Genomic DNA, 22,388 nt, shown 5'->3' on the forward strand with positions numbered 1-22,388 from the left:
TCAGATATCTGCTTCAGAAAAAAACAGACAGCTTAGTTATTTTCTATCATGGATGACTTTTGAGGCTGTCTCTTGACCTTGGGATAAACACACGCACTTTGTCAACATGGTATACATAAAGGAAGATTTTGTGCAAGGGGTTAGATCTCCGTTTACTTCTGGTGTTGTTAACTATCCGGCTATATGACACTAGACAAGCCTTTAGTCTTGTGTAATATTTAAGGTTACGAGGATGAGATGGCTGGATGGCATCACGGACTTGATGGATGTGAATCTGAGTGAACTCCGGGAGCTGGTGATGGACAGGGAGGCCTGGCATGCTGCGATTCATGGGGTCGCAAAGAGTCGGACACAACTGAGCAACTGAACTGAACTGAACTGAACTGTATTTCCTAAAAACTATTAGTTTGGTCTGTGAGTAAACATGGAAGTGGCATAAATTCCTGAGAGTTACCAAGAAGTGAAAACAGGAGTTCTGCTGCCTGTTACTTTAAATTTTTAAATATTAACCAAGCTTGAGCTTTTCTGAAAATTAACCTGAGAACCAGAAGGGCAAGTTATTGCTGCAAACCCAACTCTAATTAAGCCCGTCCGTGAAAAAGCAGGAACGGAGGCAGCGGGCCGTTCTGTGATTTGCCAGAATTAGAATTAAGAATTAGAATAATAATTGGAATTGAGATCCTTATTCCCAAATGTAACAAAGAATTTTGCCACCTCCATCTCTCAGTCCCATCCCCATAACACAGTCGGCGAACGCTGTCACACAGCCGTGCTCTCAAGGTGGGACAATTTGGGTCACAAATCACCCAGACTCTAAGGGGCGACGACTCACCTGGCTCCTTATCACTGCCTCCTCTACTGTGGCTGTGTATTTTTATCTGGGCTCCACCCCCACTCCCCTTCCAGCACTGATTACTTACCCTCACTCCTCACCCTTTCTTATTAATTTATTCAAGTAGGCGTCCTAGCAGAATCAGGAGAACCCACTTAGGTTGAGAGAACCTTTCCAAGACCCACTGACTCAAGGCGGCCACAAGTCTACACTAGCCTAACTCAGCTCCCTCTCAGGCAGAGCCCTCAGCCGCCCGAGCACCAGGCATCTTGTTGCTAAGAGTCAGACATCCATCTGTTATTTACTTGGTAATGTGTTGATTGCCTATTTTTTCCCAGGCATGGACTCCACCCTCAAGCGTAAAGCGGGAAGAGAGACGCATAACAGATCAAAATTATCCTCCAAGGTGCTGGTACACATGTGAATTATGGTAGAGACACAAAGCAGGGTTGTGAAGCACCTTGAAAGCCAAGAAAAGATTCCTGGAGGGTGACACTTCGATAGACCTAGGAGACGCAAAGAGGGTTCTAAGACTGGGAGGGTGGGATGGGAAAGAGGTCAGCCACAAAAATAAAAGAAATGAGGCTGGAGACACTGGTGGGCTCCAAACCGTGAGAGGTTCAGACTCGACCATGCGTTGACGGATGATTCGGAAGGACAGGCCAAGCTTAGATGCGCTTCAAAAGTTCATTCCGTTTTGCAAAATGGCAAATGAGGTCAAGAAGAGCAAGAGAGTCCTTGATAACAAAATTTTTTAAATTAAAAGATTTTAAAAATTCAAAAGGAGCAAGACCCTCCTTTATAATGAATTTTAAAAATTAAAAATAAAAAATTTAAAAAGAAGAGCAAGACCCTCCATGATAATGAAATTTTTTAATTAAAATAAATAAATAAATAAAAGTTAATTAAAAAATTTTTAAAGATGAGCAAGACCCCAGAGAGAGATGGATTATTAGGCTGTAGCAAGAAGTCAAACTGATTCAATTACTCCTCCAACAAATACAAAGTTAACTTCTACTCTATGCCAGACAATGAGAATCAAAATGGGCCCAGTTCCTGCTCTCGGGAGTCCACGTTTACAGAAAGAGATCAACACCAACTTTATGATTATAAACCAAGGTAAATGCTATGGAGGGAAAGTCTGGGCAGGAGGAGAAGTGGGGAACTTTAAGGAGAGGCCAGGAGGTAATGACGGAGGCCTGAAACAAAGTGGTCTCAGGGGAGACCAGGGTCTGACTGATACACAGCCGATCCATCGACTGATGGACTGTGGGGAGTTGAGAGAAGGGAACTCTTGGCTGCCTAGACAGAGAAGGAGCACTGTTGAAGGTGTGGATTTAGAAGGGAGAGGCGAAAAATAAAGAGATAAAGTGAGATTTAGACCCTGAATTTGAGGGCTCATGAGAAGGCAATGGCACCCCACTCCAGTACTCTTGCCTGGAAAATCCCACGGACGGAGGAGCCTGGTGGGCTACAGTCCATGGGGTCGCTAAGAGTTGGACACAGCTGAGCGACTTCCCTTTCACTTTTCACTTTCATGCATGGGAGAAGGAAATAGCAACCCACTCCAGTGTTCTTGCCTGGAGAATCCCAGGGACAGGGGAGCCTGGTGGGCTGCCATCTATGGGGCCGCACAGAGTCGGACACGACTGAAGCAACTTAGCAGCAGCAGCAGAGACATTCAAATGAAGATCTTAATAAAGAAGGGAATCTGAAGATGCACCTGAATTTTAGGGGAAAGCTCCCCACAAAAGGGAGCAGGTCTAGAATAGAAGTGAAACAGAAACCACTGGAATGGATGAGATTTCCTAGGACAGGAGCCTAGTGAAAAAATCGTGATGGCCCAGAAGATATCAGGAGGAAATCCCACATTCCAGAGGTGAACAGACTCAGAAGAGTCGGGCCACAGTGATGCCCCTCACCTCTCTCTTGCACTCCTGTTTGGCAGTAGTTGAAATGAACATGGGCTTCCCAGGTGGCGCTAGTGGTAAAGAACCCACCTGCCAATGCAAGAGACATAAGAGAGGCGGGTTTGATCTCTGGGTGGGAAGATCTCCTGGAGGAGGGCATGACAACCCACTCCAGTATTCTTGCCTGGAGAATTCCATGGATAGAGGAACCTGGGCTACAGTCCATGGGGGCGCAAAGTGCACACACACACAAAGAGAAAGGCTTTGTATAGCGCACAGACCTAGAAATCCCATCACTTCTGCTCACATTTCATTGGCAAGAACCTAAACACAAGACTGAGACTTAAAATACAGTCCCCAGCCCAGAGGCCACACACACGCCTACAGCTAGATTATCACCTTAGAAGAACAGGAAAATAGATTTGGTGAGCAGCCAACCACCTTCACACCAGGATATATCCACAATTCTTGGTTACAAGAACGTGGACCAGGAGTCCGCCCTACACAAAAGCTACAGGAAATCAAAAAAAGAAGATCTAATGAGTTCAAATAAACAATAAACAAAATGCTATTTTACCCAAGTACAAGACTGTGAGCCTGAAGTTTTCACCTATTTACCACAAATCTCCGTTTCTCTTAGAACAACGTTTTGAGAACGAAAGACCACACCTTTCTAAGCATATGAAATGGGATTCATCTCAGAAAAAAAAAACTGTCGGATAATAAAAATATTGCTGCGTGGCACAGAGGGGTCAAGAATGTGGCCAGGTTGCCTCTGAATCTGCAAATGATGCTGAGCTGGGAATCAAAAAATGTCGAAGGCTCTCCAAACCCCAACATACGGGCCCTAGATACACATATGGTTTCCATCTCCAGCTGATGGAGCTGGATCTAAATGGAGTTGCAAAGCACATATGCAGCTTCATAAACAGAACTAGGTAGATGAGGATACCTTCCAACCCAATGTCCTTTACACGACTCAAGTTTGCTTCTCTGAAATCTAGTCTTTGTTAAAGTTTCCTGGCTGGTCTTGGAGCCTCATAAAATTTGGTTTTCACATGTGCTGGGACGCTTTAAAGGGCTTGCTTTGTGAGCAGGATAATGAGAAGGCCAGAATTTTCATTTGGGGATGAAATACATAAAGTAAGCCATCCATAATTTGAACATGTGAAAAGCACCTCAATAACACAAAATTTGCGGATTGACCTTTCCATAAAGCATATTTTCCATCGAAAGAGGTTGACCAATGGAACAGTGATCAATGGAAAAACTATGACACGTCTATGTTCAAGAAAAATTTTACAGAATTAGAATTGTAGGCTTTCCAGATCCTCTGTTAAAAAGCAGTATCCAGCCTCCACTAAGGACCATAAACATGGAAATATAAAGAAAAATCTAAAATTATGAATCTAAACTGAGTAAGGGAGTTATGAGGATGTACCCTGGGGACCTAATTCTCCATATTTGTTCTAAATTTAGCAAGCTGCTGGTCCATTCTCAGTTTTATCAAGGTAACGGAGCTATACATAGGAAAAGCCCTTGCTGAGGGATTTTGTAGATGGAAATTTTATATCCTATTTTAATTCATAAATGTGCTATATTAACACATTATATTCCAATAAGCCTCTGTTTGGTTTGGGGATGGTTTTAAAGGTTTAATTCTTAACTACTTTTGGACTGAGATTGGCTGACTTTACAAGCCCAGTTTTGTGATATGATTCCCCTAATTGCTATGGAGCTAGAAAGAAAAAAAAAAAGGGTGACTAAAATGATGCTTCTCTTCCCACTGATAAATTGACAAACACAATAATTTAAATAGATTTCTACCCAATCAGCACTATCTAAATACAATAGCTACCAAAATCCTTGATGAAAATATTCCACTGAGGTCTCTCATATAAACCACATCAGCTGTACAAAAACCAAATTTCTCAGAAAATTTCCAGCCTCTCTCCTTTGCTTTGTAATGTGGAGGCCTGACAGTAATTGTCTGGATTAATCAATCTACTTTGCTGGGAGAAGGCTAGAGGCCAGCTAGTGTGCAGTTCTTATGGTTAAGTTATTGACACTGTCTTCCTATGAAATAAAGATAGTGTAATTACTCAGTGAATTCAGAACTCTTCCAAACCAGTCTACAAAATCACACCTCAAGAGTGGACAAATGCATGTTTTCCAGTATGTGTGTTCTGTTCTCTTAGGAGTTATCCGATCTGGTAGTTAGGAGCTTGTTCAGTCTGCCTTCCTCTCTGCACTTGATGAGACTGAGATTCAGAGAGGTGAGGGACTTGCCCCAGGTGAGGGACTTGCCATCTTTTGACCCCTCCTCCAATGCTCCTTCCCCATCCCAGAGCTTGCTGCCAAACTCTTTCCAGTACCCATCTGGAGGAAAACTCGCTGTGGGAACCCCAAGACCACACACTCAATGCTAGAATAACTTTAGTTTCTAGTCAACCATTTCAAAAGCTGAGAGGAAGTCACACGAGTGGAAAATGTGGCCGTCACAGGATATTACAGAAAGGAGAGGAAATTTTCCAGGGTCACAGGCTCGCACACAGGCGGCTGCTCTTCTGAGTCAGGCACTTGGGACTCTTCCCAGGGAGAAAGAAAAGGGAAAGTTTTTTTTTTTTTTTTTTTTTTTTTTTTTGCTCTCTTTTCTCAATAAGACAAGTTAATGTCTCACTTCCAGCCCACCCACCCAGAAAATGAATGTCATAGCCCCTGGGTCCCATGAACGTTCATCTGCAAAAGACAGGGTCACCTAATCCACATACAGAGCCTGACGCTCCTTGTCAAAGGGTGAAGACCAGCCTTTACCTCTCTACTTGGTGTCAGCTCAGGACAGTCTTCTCCTTCTTTGAAAATGAAATTCCGAAAGTCAGCTGAGAAAGGTGGCATTTAGTGAGACAGAGCCCTTAGCTGTTTGTCCAGCAGTTAGAAAGAGCTTTCCTTTTTAAAGAAGAACATTCTCTAGCCCAGAGCTCCTTGGTGTTTCCCTCTCTATCAAGGGCGTTTCTAAGCGTACCACAGATGGTGCAAGTGAGTGAGCTGCCCACGTGCACCTTCACCAGCAGTTTGGATTCATCACTAGAGTGAAGGCCTCCAAATGCAACCAGCCATCCCTCTGTGGCTGGAATGCCCTTGTCCACAGGAAGAGCATCAGGGAATGGACAGGAAGGAGCTTCCCTGGTGGCTCAGGGGTGAAGAATCCACCTGCCATTGCAGGAGATACGGGTCTGATACCTGATCCGGGAGACTCCATGTGCTGCAGAGCCATTAAGCCCACGGTGTCGTTTTTAGTTGCTCGGTCATGTCTGACTCTTTGCGACCCCATGCACTGTAGCCCACCAGGTTCCTCTGTCCATGGGATTCCCCAGGCAAGAATTCTAGAGTGGGTTGCCATTTCGTTCTCCAGGGGATCTCCCCAGCCCAGGGATCAAACCCACCAATCCTGCATCGCAGGCAGATTCTTTACCACTGAGCCACCAGGGAAGACCAAGTAAGCCCCTGCACCACAACTATTGAGCCTGTGCTCTGGAGCCCAGGGGCTGCAACTGTGGAGCGGCAACTACTGAAGCCCGAGGGCCCTGGAGCCCAGGCTCTGCAATAAGACAAGCCACTGCAATGAGACGCGTGCACACCCTAGCTGGAGAGCAGCTCCCGCACACCGCAGCTAGAGTAAAGCCTGCACAGCAATGAAGACCCAGCACAGCCAAAAAATAAATAAACAAAATATTTTAAAATTCAATTTAAAAAATATATATATATATATAGGACAGAGAGAAAACCCTGAGACCCATGGGGCGGTCAAGCCTCTTTCCTCACCAGCCATCATGCCATCTTTCTCTTACCGAAGATACGGATTCACTTTTCTGTAGCCCTCCAGCCACCAAAACTTCAAGAGAGATAGGAGCCAGGAGGGCGGCACCTGCCTCTCACTTTCACAGGGCTCTGCCCAGGACACCGGGTCTGAGAGAGGCGCCTGCTGACACCCCCAGGCTAGCGAAGAAGCATGGAAGGAAGGGGTGGGGAATAGCTCCAGCCAGGTGACCCTCGACACCCAGCTGGTCCACACGCCGTTATCCTCTGAGACTGATGGGAGGTCATCTGACAGGAGTCAGCCCCCCACTCCCTGTGACTACGGCTGCTGGGCACCCCAAGTTTGTTCAGGGATTCCAACCCATCTATTGTTTAATTGGCAGCGATTTTTATAAATAGCTGTACGGTTACACTGTTTTCTTCTTTGACCAGCCTTAGCAGGTACTACTTCTCCTCGTCACAACAGCTTGTAGAGAGCAGCCGTGAAAGATGGTGTTCTTGGTGTTTCACACGGAGGAGAATCGCCAACCACACCACAAGGGAAGCGTGCGTGTAGGACTGGGCTTCACTGAGACCTTTCCCAGGGGTAGCAGGACAGGTGAGCTTGGGGAGCTGTGATGCAAGCCTGCGAGGAGGAGTCTGCAGCGGCTTTCCAGGGCACCCCTCCACTCCGCCTTCCTCCTGCCTTCTGAGCTCAGGGAGGAGGCTCGGGCTGGAGGCTCAGTCTTCACAGGTGGGGCCAACCCCACACAAGACAGACCTGCATCTGACGCATCACCTGCCTGCCCCTCTGAGGGCGCAGAAATTACTTGAAATTTGAATTCAATCTGCCTTACTTTGGCCATTTGATGGCTTTATCATTAAAGACGGAAAACAGGAAGAATTTCTTCTGCTCTTTCTCTACAGTGTAAGTGGTAAATGCCACAAATGGCCAAAACGCATGAGAGTCTGCTCTCTCTGCTCTCACAGAGTAAGAGAACATTTGCACTGAACTAGGAAGTGTGTCATTTAGAGGTTATGAGAAAAGGGGGACCAAAAAAGCCTGAGCTGAAAGAATAAGTCAAATTTTTACTGTTTTCAAGCGCAAGACTCTCCATCAGGGAATACAGTGTGTGTCCAGGTAATAATCGTAATGGAGGGGTAGCCTGCGGCTCGAGTGTGGGATGGTGTGAACACCACAAAGGTAAGTGCTGTGGAGCCCAGGGCATCCTAGCTGTTCTTTCCAGGCGGGCATGAGCAAGCACCATGCGCCACGCCGCATGCTCGCCTCTGGTGTGATGTCAGCACCAACAGGCCAGGGGAAGGTTGTGATTAAGTGAACAGAACAGGGAACCCGTGCTGGGGTTAACCCTCCAGGGCAGAGGCGGCCGGAAGTCAGCATCCTGTCCACACGTGCCAGCAAGAGGCACTCATGCGAGGCACTATTAAGTCAGCCAGATTAAGCAGCACGACCACATCTATAAAGCATTTTCTAGAAACTCAAAAGGTCTTTAGCGACAGATGGACTTTTGGTTTTCAAAAACTGTAAACCAGAGAGACAACGCAATATGCATGGAAAATTGATGTCAGTTGTGTTTATGCCTTTTTTCTCTTTTGCCAAGAAACAGTAAATTCAGTCTTCTGATGGGATGAAGGGTATGCTCTGTTTTCTTTAAAGTCTAATAATACTTTGGGTAATAAAGTAGGAACAACTGAATCTTCTTGACTTTTTTTAGGAAAGTGATCAGAGCTTATTTATGAACAGGCATTCGTTTATCATGATGGTAAGAAAGCAGAATTGGAGACTTCCCTGGCAGTCCAGTGGTTAAGACTCCGTGCTTCCAGCGCAGAGGGCATAGGTTCAATCCCTGGTAGCAGAACTAGGATCCCACAGGCCACATAGGAGCAGTCAAATTAAAAAAAACAAAAAGAATTGTTTGTTGAATTCCCACTCTGTGCCAGGAGTTGACTATGTTAGCATTCAGTTTTTTTGCTAAACTCTCCCCAAGGTGGGTTTCATTGGAACCGTTTTACAGATGATGAAGCTGAGGTCTGGAAAAAAAAATAACAATTTTTCTAAAATCAAACAACTTGTAAGGGTTAGAGCTGAAATTCAAAAGTTAGAAGGACAAAGCCCAGGTCAGCATCTCTGAGAGCTGGGGTATTTTTAGTCTTCCTATGACCCATGTCAGTGTTGGGAAGACTCTTACACAGGGCAAAGGTAACAGTATATAATAAACTTTTTTTTTTGATGTGTATTGTTTTTTGTCTTTATTTAATTTGTTACAATATTGTTTCTGTTTTATGTTTTGCTTTGTTGACCACAAACTATGTGGGATCTTAGCTGCACAAATTGGGAATGAACCTGCACCCCCTGCCTTGGAAGGCAAAGTCTTAACCACTGGGCCCCAGGGAGGTCCCAAACCTAACTGTTCTGGAGGTGCCAACTGCCTTATTTTCACTGTTTGGGAGGGTCTAGACTAAATCCTCGGTGCACCATATGCCTTGCTGTGCACACTCCCTGTGGCTGGTGAGGGTCTTTCTTGTGCATCCCCCCCACACCCTCCCACCCATCCATGTTCATACCCATTGCAGAGACAAGAAAGTTAAACTCACAAGAGCACGTAACTCACATAGTATCTTACACAAATCAACAAGAGCCAGAGCCCAGGGAGATGCGCCAAATTGTCTTTAATTCCAAAGCCCATGTCCTTTACCCTGTGTCTCATGAATCCATCCTTAAACAAAGAAAAGACCTTGAAAAGTGAAAGTGAAAAGTGCTCAGCCATATCTGACTCTTTGCGACCCCATGGACTATACAGTCCTTGGAATTCTCTAGGCCAGAATACTGGAGTAGGCCAGCCTATCCCTTCTCCAGCAGATCTTGCCAATCCAGGAGTCAAACCGGGGTCTCCTGCATTGCAGGTGGATTCTCTACCAACTGAGTTATCAGGGAAACCCAGAAAAGACCTTGAGGTCTTCCAAATCCCTTCATTTACTTATTTATAAGTGGAGCTCCCCCCACCACCAAAAAAAAAAAAAGTGGAGCTCCTAAGAGAGGAGCAGCCAAGGTCAGAGGCAGGTGGCTTCTGCTCCTGGGAATGGATCGTCCAGGCAGGCATGCTCCACAAATGAGGAAGTTAAAGCATCACACGCCACCAGGGCCTCAGAAGGAATTTACAGCGTTTTATTTAGAAAACTACACGAGGACTCCACGAGAGGCGTTGTGGATAGAAACAGATGGAGCTTTTACATGAGATATGGGCTGAGAAACGTTTGCAGGTGACCAGTGTTCCTGAATAATGAATCCAGAGCCCTCAGCCTTCGGTCTGAAATGTAAATGGATGAAGGAAGCTGTGGTGCAGTGCTGTCATTCCGGATGATGTCATTCATCCCGATGTCAAGCAGGACGATTCTGGTGATGTGACTGAAGTGATGAACCTGCAGCTCCTGCCCCTGGAAAAGCCTCAGACATGCAGGCAGAGCAAGGCCACTGGACAAAGGACCCAGAACCCTCTTCCTGACTCTGACCTGCTTCTGGCTTCATGCTCATGGCCCGGTCCCCAAGAGATGCTAAAAAATGAAGACTGTCCTACAGAGTGAAGTTAGTTAGAATTTTCTCTTTCAAATATCGTATATTAACATATATATGTGGAATCTAGAAAAGTGGTTCTCATGTGCAAAGCAGAAATAGAGACACAGAGGTAGAAAGCAAACATATGGACATCAAACAGGGGATGAATTAGGAGCTTGGGACTGACATATGCACACTTTGGATACTATGTATAAAAAAGATGACTAGTGAGAACTTACTGTCCAGCACAGGGAACTCTACTCTGTGCCCCGTGATGACCTAAATGGGAAGGAAATCCAGAAAGAGGGGATATAGGTACACATATGGCTGATTCACTTTCTCTACAGAACTAACACAACATTGTTATTATATTGGAGCAACTATGAATCCCGTGGTCACAGGAGACTTGTGGGCTGCTGTCCATGCTGCTGCTGCTAAGTCGCGTCAGTCGTGTCTGACTCTGTGCGACCCCATAGATGGCAGCCCACCAGGCACCCCCGACCTGGGATTCTCCAGGCAAGAGTACTGGAGTGGGGTGTCATTGCCTTCTCCACTGCTGTCCATAGGGTCGCACAGAGTCAGACACAACTGAAGTGACTTAGTGTGCATGCACGCATTAGAGAAGGAAATGGCAACCCACTCCAGTGTTCTTGCCTGGAGAATCCCAGGTCGGGGGAGCCTGGTGGGCTGCCGTCTGTGGAGTCACACAGAGTCGGACACGACTGAAGCGACTTAGCAGCAGCAGCAGCAGCAGCAGCAGCAGCAGCAGCAGCATACTCCAATAAAAGTTGATTAGAAAAAAAAAAAAAGATGAGGAACAAGTGCACTTGAGGGAGCAAAACCACCCAGGAAAAGGTCACCTAACTAAGTGCGGAGGACACATGGGAAAGCCTTTATTTTCCTTATGCTTTCTTGCTTCTTGAAAACAAACATATCTCTTATCTCTCCTCCCTCCCTTCTTCCCTAAATTCTCTGGAGCTCTTCCTGCAAGTGGTTCTATGTGACTCAAAGACAAGCAAGCGCCTCACATAGTCAACGGAGCAAAAACAGCCGACAACTCGGCGGGGAGAGGCCGGTGAGGGGACCTCCTCCACCTTTTACCCAGAGGGGAAACGCAGTGGCCGGAAACACAAGTACAGTCTGCACAAGACAAGATGCCTCTCCTCCAGCAAAACACGCATCAGAAATATCTGTTCTAGAAAAACGTGACAGCTTGGCGTTCACATCACAGCATCTTAGACCTGGAACACGTAACTGTGCCTGGCGCAGCCTGGTACAGGTGTTTGCTCAGTCACTCCGTTGTGTCCAGCTCTTGGCGATCCCATAGCTGTAGCCCGCCAGGCTCCTCTGTCCATGGGATTTCCCAGGCAAGAATACCGGAGTGGGTTGCCATTCCCTTCTCGAGGTATCTTTCCGACCCAGGGATCAAGCCCGTGTCTCCTGCATTGCAGGCAAATCCTTTACGGACTGAGCCATGAGGGAACTCCACAGGAGTAGAATCTCCTAAGAATGCACAAAAGGAACCCACAATGGAGATAAAAATCGCGCAAACATGGAAGCCTCTTCTCTTCGGTGGAAGAAGCTGCAATGCGGCCTGCACTTTCCCAAGTTTAAACATCTTGATCTTGGACTTCCCTGGTGGTGCAGTGGTTAAGACGTGGTTCTTCCACTGCTGGTGGCAGAAGTTTGATCCCAGGTCAGGGAACTAAGATCCCGCGTGCCCAGTGGCAGGACTAAATAAAGAAATAAATAAAATTCATTTTAAAAATAAAACCTAGGTCCTGATGCCTAAGATTAGAGAGATCATGTCACATAACTCTTCAGGTCACAGGCACTTCCCTTCCAAAAATCATATTATCCACAGCATATATTTCTATAAGAAGAAGCTCTAGTCTGTAACCTCTAAAGTTTATTGGCAAAACTCTAAAACTCCATAATTTTTTATAGTTATTAAGTTTTTTTAATTTTTTTATTTTGTATTGGAGTATAGCTGATTAACAATGTTGTGATGGTTTCAAGTGGACAGCTAAAGGACTCAGCCATACATACACATGTGTCCATTCTCCCCCAGACTCCCCTCCCATCCAGGCTGCCACGTAACATGAGCAGAGCTCCTGTGCTGCATAGCATGTCCCTGTTGGTCATCCATTTTAAATATAGCAGTGTGTACATGTCCATCCCATACTCCCTAATTATCCCTTCCCCCTGAGCTTCCCACCTGGCAACCAATAAGTTCATAAAACTCCATAATTTAAGGACCCACTATTTCATTGTAAAATGTACTTATGGAAATGGTATCAACTAAGAAAAATTATTGTAGAGAAATTGAAGATTAATTTACAATTGATGTTTTCCAAAGGAAAATAAAAATAATCCTAAAGGCAGAACTCTGAGCTTTGGATGGTTGCTGTGAAGGCATATAGAGGAACTGGGTTGGTTGGGATCTGTATGGGTGTATATGGGTGTGTGTGTGTGTGTTCATCCCTCAAAGAAATGAGGATTAATACACAGAATATTGCAACCAGCTGTTCTTCACCAACATCTAGGAGGAAGTGAGAAGCCAGTGGCTTAAACTTGAGTGAGAAGGGTATGAGTTCAATAGGAAGAAAGGTGGCCTGACAATGAGGATGGTTAGGATGGTGGTGTGGCGGCTGCTAAGGAGGAAAGCACGTCCTTCCTGGAGGGCATCACCATTCCTGCAGATCCTCATCTGTCTAGGTGGGCTGACCCACCCCAGCCTCTCCAAGGAGTCCACCCAAGAGGAGAGCAAGCAGACAGTTCCTCCAGTCTCCGTCTCCCACATCTTCCCAGGAGGACAATGCCTCCAGGGAGGGACCTCAGGGGCCCAGGGCCAGCTCAGCCTCTTGCCAGCTGTGAAATCACATATTTGCCCTCGGCCTCAACTTTCCGGCCTCACAATAAGCATGGCTATAATGTACACCCCTCCCAGGCTTACAGGGAGGGGACAGTAGGCCTAAAATGCCCGTGAGTGTGGGCCTCCTGTGGGGCTTGCCAGGCGGCTCAGTGGTGAAGAACCCGCCTGCCGAGGCAGGAGATGCAAGAGGCTTGGGTGGGTTGGGAAGATCCCCTGGAGAAGGAAAGGGAAACCCACTCCAGTTTTTCTGCCTGGGAAATTCCCATGGATGGAGGAGCCTGCTGGACTACAGTCCGTGGGGTCACAAAGAGCCAGGCAGGACTGAGCGGCCGAGCTCACAGGCACATGGGCCTCCTGCAGGCCTTGGTCCTTGCCAGATGCTATGGGAAACGCCCAGATTAAAGGTCACGATCCCTGACCCCCAGGAGATCAAATACCTGAAGAGTTACTGATAAAGTGTCCGGGTCTTTAGGTCTAAACTGCAATTTTTTTCCATATATGAGAAATGGGTTAAGTTGTTCAAATATGCAATTCAAGGGCCAAAGTAGCACCTGGCCCACTGTGAATGACCAAGCTCTAAGAAACGCCACCATGTCCTTGAGCAGTGGTCTCAGGCAGCATGGACTCAGCGTCCATCCACCAAGACCCTCACAAGCACTTCACTCTAACCATGTCAGTGAGTCCCCCACCCTGGCTTCCTGGGTCAAGCCCCTCGGCACCCTCTCTTCAAAGAAGCCTGGCAGAGCCATCAAGGTCTTCACACCTGCCTGGACAGGGTGGGTTAGAGTGAGCCCCTGGAAAAAAAAGGTTTTATATTTATTTAATTACTACTCTGTACCAGGTCTCAATTGCAGCATGTAGGATCTAGTTCTCAGACCAGGAATCAAATCTGGGCCCCCTGCAATGGGAGCCCAGAATCTTAGCCCCTCGACCACCGGGGAAGTCCCTCAACAGTCAAATTCTGATGCAAGCACCTCTCAAACCCAAGACAAGCCCAAACCAGCCCTCCAGACCTCACCACCCACTTCACTTTGAACACTTTCTGCATTTCTTCTCAACAGCCCCTCAGATCACTGACTGAAAGCCACAACCATGATGACAAAAATATGTGTGTGTCTTTCGGCATCTGTGATTTTCCTTTGAACTTGACTTCATGGCATTTTCTGAAGTTGTCAGAAATGGGAGAAGGTAGCAGGAGTCCGTTCTCTAAGAATGATATTCAGGATCTGATCTCAGAGCTAAGATGCTGTCTGGAGAACTGACTGAATGCCAACGGGGAAGGGGAAATAAGCTGGCTCCTGCCCTCTTGAGAGGGGCCCCAATGAGAAAGCTGATCAAGGTCGCCCCTGTCAACTACAGACTGGCACTCGCCTGGGCCCTTGCCCTCTCCCCCTACAAGAACTGAATCAGGTGCTGCCACAGCTGCTGACCGTCAGCACCCCCTGAAAGGAGTTCAGGGCGGTGAACAGAAACGAGGCACTCTGTCCTCTAGCAGAACAGGCCTTTAGATAGCCAGATATTTCCAGAAGACAATTTTATGACCCAAATTCTTGTACGTCCTTACATCTAGAAAAGCACTAAAATACTTCATGGCAATGACTGCTCCTCATGACCGGAGAAACCTGCAAAAAACGTGTGATGGCCTGTATCCCCACTTCTCCAAAATCACCTGTATCCTGACTGTCCCCTCTGCCCCTGTGGAGCAGTTCCTCCGAGCTATCTGAAATGCTGTTTCCCAGGCTGCTGTCCTCATTTTGCCCCAAACAAAACTGAACTCACAACTCTTCATGCTGTGCATCTTTCGTAAGTCAGCACCTCTGTTCAGTTCAGTCACTGTCACGTGCGACTCTTTGCGACCCCACAGACTGCAGCACACGGGCCTGCCTGTCCATCACAGCCCCCCGGAGTCCACCCAAACGCATGTCCATCGAGTCGGTGATGCCATCCAACCATCGCATCCTCTGTCGTCCACTTCTCCTCCTGCCTTCAATCTTTCCCAGCATCAGGGTCTTTTCAAATGAGTCAGCTATTTGCATCAGGTGGCCAAAGTATTGGAGCTTCAGTTTCAACATCAGTCCCTCCAATGAATATTCAGGGCTGATGTCCTTTAGGATGGACTGGTTGGATCTCCTTGCAGTCCAAGGGACTCTCGAGAGTCTTCTCCAACAACACAGTTCAAAAGCATCCGTTCTTCGGTGCTCGGCTTTCTCTAAAGTCCAGCTCTCACATCCATCCATGACCCCTGGAAAGACCATGGCCTTGACCAGACGGACCTAGACCATCACCATCACAATCACTGGTGTCTTCCAGCCACATGAAACCCAGGACCTTGAGATGGCAAAGAACCTTCTTCCGTCAGCAGGAGGCACAGGACACAGCTCCTGTGCCAGGGATGGGTGGAGGATGGATGGGGACAGCCCTGCACAGCCCCTTAATCCATAGCTGCAGGCCCACCATGGTGCCTAAAATCCAAGTATAACCATCCACCTCCTGCCAGGGCTGGAGGCCGTGTGAAGTGAGCTTTCTTCACCAGTTACTCTTCTAACTCTTGCCATTAGAACTTAAAGTATAATGTGCTTCTGCACAAAATACACTTCAGGAAAAAGAAAATTGTCTGTGGTCTGCATACTTTATGAGTTACATACATTGTACACATAGAACAGTTTTCAGTATCTACAAATATCCTTGAATCTCAAGTCCTCTTTTACTATCGCCCCATTCATGAAGGATTTGTGGGCTGCTTTTGCAGCGGGGGAAGGAAATTTGGCTAAAGGTAGCATGAAAAACAGAATCCGAAAAATTCCATGTTTTGAACACATCCTTGTGCACGAAGCATTAGTGAAGTGGATGAGCGGCCAGAAGGATGTTGAGAGGAATGGCCTGTCTCGTGATAAACACTAAAGAAGAAACAAAGTAGAGACAAATAAGCACCACAACCCCCCACCTCCAGGGCAGGGACACAGAGACACAGATCCACAATGGTTTCTAGTTCCTGGGGAAGCAGACGAGACGGAGGGGGCCACCAAGCGGGAGCACTCCAAGGGCTTGGACAGCACAGGGACAGAAGGGCGCAAAATGCTCCCCAGATGGGGCTTCCTTCTCCATCAACTACTCACAAAACAATGAAAAGGGAACATCTTGCTGGACCCTTCCTTAGGGAAATGTATTGAAGTGAGAAAGGTCTGTGTCTCTTAGATGCTTTATCCCAAACTGGGGCAAACACTGCCTGCATTTAGCTTTGGTGGCCCATCTCTGGGTTAGGTCCTGTCCAGAGCTTGCTGGGGCAGGAGTTAGACTCCCGGGCCCCAGGCTGCTGGGGTCAGCACCTCTGGAGGGCCGTGTGCTGCTCCAGCGTGAACGGGTGAGTGTGCATAAGGACCAACACTCTGATCTAAATTCTTTTTCCTGAAATTACTCCATCAAGAGTGTCTTGCTCCAGCTTGAAGGTTGTGTGCTGCTCATCACTGTTTAGAGGACAGTGCTCCAGGTGCATGGAGGAATGGAACTTGACCCTGAGAAGAGGGCTCATTCGTTTTACAAATAGACCATGAATCTAGGACTAGCCTCTGTGCACCTAGTACCTCTTCCCTATGTGTTAGTCACTCAGTCATTCTGACGCTTTGCAACCTGTGGACTATAGCCAACCGGGCTCCTCTGTCCATGGAATTCTCCAGATAAGAATTTTGGAGTGGGTAGCCATTCCCTTCTCCAGGAGATCTTCCCAAGCCAGGCATCGAATCCAGGTCTCCTACACTTCCTGGCAGATTCTTTACCATCTGAGCCACCAGGGGAGGCCCTATTCCACTGCCTGTGTGCCCAACAAGAGTGGAAAAGAAAATCTTTGCAAATCAGGAAGCCTGGAAGAGGCAACAGGCCATAATGTAATGAGCTGTGTCATCAGAATCCAAAGATCAAGGTTTAAAAGCCCCTCGCCCTGCTGTGCCCAGTGTTGGAGGATTCTGATCACAGAGGACAAAAGGAGCACCTCCTGAGTCACACCACAGACTCTGGAGAGCACTGGTCTCTACTCTGGGGCATGCACCGGCCAGATCAGGACGTGCTGGAGCCTTATCTCATCTCTGAGGCCGCACTCAGGAAGGCGTGGAAGCTCAGAGGGATGCAGGAATTGGGGGCAGAGTGGCAGCCATCTGGGCAGTGGCTGTCGGCCTGGGATAAAGGGGGTAGCCCCTCTTCACACCTTCCCACCCTGTTTGCTCCTTGCCTTCCTCTTCATCTCACTCTACTTCATCACCATCAACCTCATCACGAAAATCCCCCCGTCTCTCTCTCCTCCTCTGCCTCTGTCTCTATATCTCTCTCCTCTCTTCTTCTCTCTCCCTCTGTTTTATCAACCTGGTCTATTTCACTTTTCAAACGCATCTCCAATCCATTTCTTCCCCGCCCCCTCCCTGGCACAGAGTGGCTTCGTGAGCATGTGTCCAGTGGCCTCAGCATCCCTTCCTGCTCTTGCAGCCTCAGCTGATGCCCTCCATGCCTCTCTTTCCTAATCCAGGTCATAAGTGACCCCCAAGTGTCCTTCACAACACAAAGATCTCAGAGGGTCTTCCTTATGCTGAAGACCATCCAGGACCCCACACTCCCGGGGGCTCCTTTTCCCCCAGTAGCACCAACTACCACCATCTGCATCCACCACCACTGGGGCCCTATGAAGCTCTTTGCACAAAGTTCCCCAATGAAGCCACAGAACATCCCCAGGAAGAAGAATCACCATCTTGGATTTACAAGTGAGGAAGCCAAGATTTGAAGGGGGATCCCTCATTTGGAGGCAGATAGGAAGTGCCCTAACCTGGGGGCTCAGCCAGGTGGGCCCTGACCAAGAGGCATGGCCCTCTCCACCTCCATTCAGCCTTACTCAGAAGGTTTAAGTGCTCCCTGCCTTCCCAGGCTGGGAGGAAGCCTCCCAGTCTCAAAAGGGTTCTCACTCCCTCTGAGGACTCCACACGAACGGATCACGCATCACCTGGTGGCTTTGTAGTATCTGTCCTCCCCACAAGACTGACCCCTGGCCTTCCCTGGTGGCTGAGTGTGGAGAATCCACCTGACACTGCGGGGGGACACGGGTTCGATCCCTGGTCTCAGAATATCCCATGTGCCGCAGAGCAGCTAAGCCCGTGCACCACCACCACCGCATCTGGGCTCTAGAGCCCGGGAGCCTCACCTCCTGAGCCCACGTGCTGCAAATACTGAGCCCACGTGCACCACACAGTGAGAAGCCTGCGAACCACAGCCAGAGAGGAGTGCCCAGTCTCCACCACTGGAGAAAACCCACGCAGCAGCGGAGACCCAGCACAGCCATAAATACATACGTAAACAGGTCCTTTTTTAAGACTGACTCCTTAAAGGCAAAGGTCATCCTGCGTCCCCTGGTGAGGACAGAACTGGCTCCCAGAGAGGTGTCAGTGAACCAAGTGAGGCTCAGATAAACGAGCGAGCGAATGGGTGAGCACCCTGATCTCCAGCGGCCACGTGCCCCTGTCTCTCCCAAAACAAAACCCCAAGTGTTTGCTTGGCCACGCTAGACATTTCGGAGGTGTGTCTGCATGGGTTATGGAATATTATCAGAACAAGATGAAATTTCCATCCTCGGAGATTGGAAGCAGCCCCAGGACAAAAGCGTTCTTGTGCTTTTGTGTTGTTGCCGCCGTTGTTGTTTACTAGGGCCCGTCACCGCGCTTGAATGCTAAGCAGATGGGTTTGGGCTCCATTCATAATTTCCCTGATTTAGGAAAAATCATTATCGCCGACGGGGATGGTGGCACCTGCCAACTGCCAGTGCCCACAGCAGCCTGGTCTTGGCACGCGTGGATGTGATTTTACTTCTCTGGTGATCTAGCCACAAGCTGCCTGTGCCATGGGTCCCAGAGACAACGGGGCGAAGGAGGAAGCCTGGGCTCACCCTTCCTGGGCGGAGCGGGTGGGGGGGAACATTGAGATTCCTGGGCATGGTACCAAGTCAGCCATATGTCAGCACAGAAAGTAACTGCTTTTCCCATATATGCTCATAACTAATGTTGCAAAGCCTGTTTTGCCTGGATCCTTTCACAGAACCTGTGTAAAATATGCTGTGAGCTTTCACTCCAGATTTCTTTCTTAGGATGAATGGCTCGCCACACACGGGAACCAGCTCTTAGTGTGTTCATCCGGGGTGATAATTATTCCACGGGCTAATTCCCCAAGCGTTGAGTTCTGCGGGGTGACGGTCTGGCGCGTGTACGGGAGCTGATGGCAACGGGGATCCTAATGGCCAAGTACCTCCTAATGTACTCCTTACAATTCTTTCATTTCTTCTGTCTTTACCTTTTAGAAAATGTTAATGTATTCCTGATGAATTCAGTGTGAAAAAAAAATATGTTTATCAGCTTGGGTTTAAAATTTTTATTCATAATAAGAATATAGTCACATTGCCAACACTTTCCAGAGTCAGGCCCAGAAGCTTGGGCGGCTCTTTGGGGCATCTCAAACAAGAGGACTGGAAGGAAGGGCAGCAGGTGAGGGCTTGGGACACCCAAATACCAGACAAGCGTATGGGCCTCGGGTCCTGGCGCCTGATTCTTGCCAGGCCTGGGGTTCAGGAAAGCCGGCTCTGGCGGCAGATCACCCTGCAAGTTGTCATTTGGTAACTCCATAAGTTGTGCCTTTCGCCAGGGCCAAGCGGATGATAAGCTTGTCACTGTTAACAGGTGCTCGTTCTTTGGAGCAAACCATGCTTTCTCTTGAGAAATCGAGCCACTGAATCTCTTGCCTACGTGCCCCCATCCCTAAAATGTTGGGATGGGGCAAGGAAGGAAAAGCGGGCTCTGGGGGGCCTGCCCCATGCAGCCTCCCATCCTGGGGGCTCAGATTTCCAACAAGCCCTCCCCTCTCCCTATCCTCGGAGGCCCACTTGTACCCACCCATGCACAGCATCCCGGCCACCCAGGCACATAGCACCACGTTGGACACAGTGAGCCCACCTGGGCGGCCATGCCGCCCCCGGAAACTGCAGTGCCACAAGAGGCTTGCATCTCTGCAGGCTGATCCAGAGCCACAGCTGGATTCTTCAGTTTGTGTGAAAAGATTCCAGCCTGACACAGCTCTGCTCAGTACAAAGAAGTGCCAAAGCACTAAGAGGGAAAAAAAAAAAAAAGAATGCCTCTGAAAGCAAGCGGCAGAGAGAGAGGCAGGGTCGAACCAGCCTCCTTCCCCCTAGGGCTCTGCCTGCTCTCTGCGTCTCCGCTGTAAACAGAGAGCGAGCACCGCGCCTGGAGCGCAGGTCCCCATCACTGGGCGCCTCCATCACCCCCTGGGCGTTGGGAACCAACAGGGCCGCCCTGTCTGTGGTCAGACGGGGACAGGCAGTCCTCCCATTGTTTGATTTCTCAACTTGCCTCCACCTCCCCGGGGCCTCTGAGAGCTCAGGGCTTGCAAATCAACACAACATTTAATTAACTGCACATTAAAGTTTCCATCTTTCCAAGAAGGGAATCAGGGACACTGTGTCTTCTGAAGCGCTCAGTAATGAAGGAATCAGTACTAGCACTTCCCAAGGACAGGGTGGTCCTCCCCGTGCTAAAGAGCCCTAAATCTTGGAATCAGGCTGGGTCCTTCCCGGGAGTCGCCGTGTCGGGGTCCCCTTCCAGGCCAGCGCTGTTAACCCTCTGAGACCCACTCATGGTTTCAGCAAATCCCAAAGCCCTCTGAATTATCCTCCACAGTGAAGGTCCCCATTATACCAAACTGTGAATGTTTCCTTACTGAAATGAAAGGTACTTACACAGCCCCGTTAAGAGAGGCATGACTAATATGGTTGAACACCGTCTGGGCGGCCTCTGGACTGGGTGTCAGTGACTGTCACTCCCTTGGGAATGACAGGCATGTGGGTCCCCATCGAGAAGCACGCAGTACAGTGAGCTTGATTTCAGGAGGAACAGATGGAACAGAAGCAGGAGCCAGACCAGAAGATACCAGGGCCACCCACCCACAGGCTGGCACCTGCCCACGACAGCAAAGTCACCTGCTACTCCAGGCTCAGGGCGCGCGCACACACACACACGTATGCAGACACACTCTCAAACACATGCACACATGTACACGTGCATGCACATATATGCACACACAACGCACATATGTACACACAACATAACTGGGGTCAGAATACAGAGCAGGCAGAGCATCTCTCAGCTGTGGGCAGAGGCCGGTCCTCTTGCTGTTGACACCATGAACCGGCCCTGCTTCTCCGCTGGGCCTTCTCACCTGAGGAAGAGCAGACCCTCCCCACACACCGGCCCATGCCACGCAGCCCTTTCCGCAAGCGCTCTGTGATACTCAAGGTAGGAACTGTCCTGCCATGTCCTCATCCTTATCTGCTTGCCACGCAGCCCTTTCCGCAAGCGCTCTGTGATACTCAAGGTAGGAACTGTCCTGCCATGTCCTCATCCTTATCTGCTTGTGTGGCTCCTCCCGATATTCTGAAGTCTTGGAGAAAAGGAATGGATCTCACTCAGACTTATACGATGCGCTGTGATATCCACTCAGCCGTGTTCATGTGTCGGTTCCATGAAACACCAGGCTCGGCACTACCTTTCCGAGCATCACCCTGTCCTGCTGGAGGAGGCAAGCAAATAACAAAACAGGGATGCAAGCTGATTACAAACTATAATTCGTGTTAGCAGGGAACACAGCAGGAGCCTAAGATAGAACAGGATAGAGGGAGAGACCAACTTCAAACCAGATCTCCAAGGACAGCCTCCAGGAAGAGGGCTTCCATGAGGGTGGGGGTGCAGAATCCTGGAGGGGCAGTCAGCAGGGAGGAAGGTGATCTCGGAAGGGGTCTTTTGCATGCAGGAGACACAATCAACCTTGCCTCTCCAAGAGTCAATGAACTGGATCTGATAAATTCAAATCAAATAGATTCTGCATGTTGTGCTTAGTCATTTCAGCCATGTCCAGCTCTTTGTGACCCCATGGACTGTAGCCTGCCAGGCTCCTCTGTCCATGGGATTCTCCAGGCAAGAGTACTGGAGTGGGCTGCCATGCCCTCCTCCAGGGGATCTTTCCGAGTCAGGGATTAAACAGGTGACTTCTGTGTCTCCTGTGCTGCAGGCAGATTCTTTACCTGCTGAACCACTGGAGAAGCCCCTAGTAGATGCTGCTGCTGCTGCTAAGTCGCTTCAGTCGTGTCCGACTCTGTGCGACCCCATGGACTGCAGCCTACCAGGCTCCTCTGTCCATGGGATTTTTCCAGGCAAGAGTACACTAACTTCAAATCAAATCTAGCCAAAATATGCTTGTGTATAGACAAAGCAGGCAGTAGGTGGGTTCCTCACTTCGTAGGAGGATGGAGGGCCTCTGGTCCCTCACTGGTCAACTGGGACAGGGCCACACCCCAGGCTCTGCATGTTC

Source organism: Capra hircus, chromosome 11, assembly GCF_001704415.2.
Source record: "Capra hircus breed San Clemente chromosome 11, ASM170441v1, whole genome shotgun sequence".
Taxonomy (NCBI): domain Eukaryota; kingdom Metazoa; phylum Chordata; class Mammalia; order Artiodactyla; family Bovidae; genus Capra; species Capra hircus.